This window comes from Nannospalax galili, unplaced genomic scaffold, assembly GCF_000622305.1.
Source record: "Nannospalax galili isolate Female #2095 unplaced genomic scaffold, S.galili_v1.0 scaffold1895, whole genome shotgun sequence".
Lineage (NCBI taxonomy): Eukaryota > Metazoa > Chordata > Mammalia > Rodentia > Spalacidae > Nannospalax > Nannospalax galili.
The window spans coordinates 410,851-414,723 of NW_008336020.1; positions in this window are offsets into that span (position 1 = coordinate 410,851).

Genomic DNA, 3,873 nt, shown 5'->3' on the forward strand with positions numbered 1-3,873 from the left:
AATGGCTGGGGTGCTGACAACACAGCAGACAGTAGCAGGGATATCAGGGTATAAGGGCTCTGGTGTGGGGAGGGAGGCTATGGGAGGGTGCTATCTGGGAAGTGAGTGTATAGTTGAGTAAGATGGTTTGGGATGTTCTGTGTGATACACACACACACACACACACACACAATCAACAAATTTTAAAAATGTATTATACTTGAGGAGGAAGCATGGAAATTTATATCATGTTAATTAATAGAGGTGATAAACATTACCATTGAAATCTACCCGATGACTTCATAGACATACACAGACACCAAGGATCCAAGTGCAACCAATTATGACTAGTAATAATCAGATACATACAGATTAGAGATGCATGTGCCAACATCTCAGTGTTAGTAGCAAAAACAATGAGTCTTTCTGCAAGGAACGATATATTCTAAAATGAATTGGAGATCGTTTTTAATGATTAAAAACTCATTCACTTTAATGCTTTATAGGGCTTACACTGAGTTCAATATTGTCTAATTGTATTAACTCAACTGTGACCCTAAAAATTTACAGTCACTTTTGAAAGAGATGTATTCGTGCTCTGGAGTGTGTTACTGAATATGTTAAAGCTGTAGTGAAATGCCTCTTCTACTCATGTGGTTATTAAATTTAAAAAATTAAAAAAATAAATATCCAGTATTTTCGTAACTGCAGGAGGTTGCAGTGAGCATGCCGCAATGAGTGCTATAAGTTTAATTGGTAAATGTAGAGATGGTAGTTCAGAATCACAGTGTGTGAACCCTCCCTTTTGTCCACATGGTGTCCTGGGTGGATGATGAAAATGTTCTTAATGGTTGTAGTCAACTTACTCCCTCCTCAAAATCAGTCTTGTAATGCATAGCTATCATTTTTTCCCTTGGTTTTTATTTGGAGTTTGTTTCTTTTGTTTTGAGACAGGGTTTCTCTATAGACTTTAGCTGGCCTGGAACTTTCTATGTAGACCAGGTTGACCTCAATCTCACAGAGATTCACCTATTTCTGCCTCCCAAGTACTGGGATTAAAGGCTTGCGCTACCACTTATGGTATGTTTTTGTTTGTTTGTTTTCTCATTGAGAAAGTCAAGGCTAGGAAATTGTAAGAGAGAACTGTGGCAAAAAGAAAAGTAAAAATAAATAATAAATAAATAAATAGTCTTAATATAATCCTCAACAGTGTCCCTGGACAAGCTGATAGACATAGAGAGCTGCTAAATGTCTCTGGGCCTGAATTAGGTTTTGCATACAATGCATGGGGGTCCAGATGGACTCTAAGACCTAAGACACCAAAACCCAGCCCCAAAGAATACAACTATGGTGGATACCCCTTGTAAGTACAACTAATCTCTGACCCATGTAAAAGGTTCCAATATGCCTAGATCATGCTGGTAGTGTCTGCCAAATGTCAAGATAATCCTAAAAGTCACAGAAAAACATGACTTCAGAATGGTTGTGGTAAACAGAACTGGCTAATTGTTTAAAAGGCCATGTTAGAAGACAATTTTTTTTTTGGTCTTTTTTGAGACAGGATCTCCCAGTAGCCCCAGCTGGCCTGGAACTCACTATGTAGACCAGGCTGGCCTTGGACTCACAGAGATCCACCTGCCTCTGCCTCCTGAGTGCTGGGATTAAAAGTGTGCACCACCACGCCTTGTGACAGTTGCTATTTTTAAAGTATATTTATTTATGATTTGTTGTGTATGAGTGCCTCGCCTGCATGTATAAAAATGCACTGTATCATGAAAAATCCAAGGAGACCAGAGAGGGAGTCAGCTGGAATTGGAGGTATGGAAGGTTGTTAGCTACCATGCAGTTGCTGGGAACCAAACTCAGATCCTCTGGAAAAGTAGCCAGTGGTTTTAGGACTGAGCCAGTCCTCCAGCTTGATGATTGCTATTTTTAAAGTAAATCTAATTTTCTATTTTATTTGATTGGCCCCTTTAAGGATGCTACTAATCATATTGGTTTTTTAAAATTTTATGTGTATGAGTGCTTTATTTGCATGCATGCAAGTACATCACATGCATGCAGTGTCCATGGAGGTCAAAAGAGGGCATCAGAGCCTCTGGAACTGGAATCGCACATGATTGTTAGCCATCATGTGGGTACTGGGAACTGAACTCAGGTCCTCTGCAAGAGCAGCAAGTGTCCTTAATCCCTGAGCCGTCTCTCCAGCCCCTTCTAAACATATTCTTAATTGTTAACAAGTCACATTACTTCAGTTAAAATATTTCAAAATAAATCTGTGGCTTTATTTCAAGATCTTCATTTATAGACTCATCCAATTTTGTGGTCATCGAAAAACAGTTAAACAGCAGCCACTTGTCAGATGGCTTCTCTCTGTACGACACCATTCTTCAACTTGATGGCACTCTTTAGAGAGACATGGACATGGATTCTATTTGCTGTTTTAGCAACTCAAGTTTGAAAAACTGGGGCCTTTAAATTACTATTTTAAAGGAAAAATAAAGAATTTTCCAGTCCCATATGGTCTACTTTTCTCAAACTCTTCGTAAGAATATTTTTGAGAGGCTGGAGCGATGATTCAGTGGTTAAGAACACAAACTGCTCTTACAGAAGACCTGGATTCAACTCCCACCACCTACATGGCAGCTAATAACTGTCTATGACTCCAGTTCAAGGGGATCTGATGCTGTCTTCTGACTTCTGTAGGCATTGCACTACACAGGTGCACTTACATACATGCAGGCAATACATGCATATACAAAAATTTTTTTGAAGTTTTTAAAAATTTATTGAGAATTTTATACATGCATGTAAGGTATTTTGATCAAATCCATGCCCACTCCCTCCCCTCCAACTCCTCCCATATCTCCACATCACTTTTTTCTGACAACTTTGTTTTCTTTCTTTCTTTCTTTCTTTCTTTCTTTCTTTCTTTCTTTCTTTCTTTCTTTCTTTCTTTCTTTCTTTCTTTCTTTTCTCATGGGCCTTTTTGCTACTCTGAGATTTCCCCCCTCTGAAGAGGAACCCTAAAATCTAAACGATTTCTACCTCAAAGAAAAGTTGCCAGTTTTTTGGCGAAACGTCAAAATGTCCTTGGGCCTCTTAGCAACATACTCTGTTCCAGAGGCCAAAAATGTCGAAAGTACTTTTTAAAGTTTTTAAAAAAGAATATTTTTGAGCCTGGAGCTTCTCCTGTAGGTAGGATTCATCCTTCAGTGAGTGGACCAGATTCTCATCCATTTCATTGTTTACCGTGTCTCTAATTCATAGTAGGCTGACTATGGGGCTGGTGGGGGGGAGATAGCTCATAAATTGGGTGTTAAGGAGACAAGATGTGGGCAGAAGGAAGCAGATGATGAGCATGAGCGGGTGGTCAGATCTTCAGTTGTTCACCCAGGCTCTTTGTTGACAGGAAAAAAAAGAACTTTGTCTAAAACCTCACCTGAATTCTTTCAACTACAATGATGCAAAGAAAATGCACAGTAATTATGAGCAGGAGCATTATCTATTAATATGTTAATGAAGCAGGTTTGCTAATGGTGAAAGACCTGAATTTTAATAAAATTTTAAGAGCTTCTTGATTACGTGTTTGTTAGTCGATATGATCATTTTAAATTATCTCTAGGTGGCTTTACATGGAATAAAACCTACATTAGAACTGTATTCTAAACAGGCCTTAATGAAGCAGGTGAGGATACCATCTGTGACATAAACACTGTCAGCCAGAAATTCACTTCAAAAGAAATGTAAACTAGTTAACAGGAAACATGTTATCATGCCTGCCAGTAACAGCTTTCAATGTAGGTAATTTACTTATGCATTTGCTTGCTAATTTTTTCAAACTTATTTGCTTATGAAAATAATGTTCGATTGAATTAATAGATACTGCCTTTC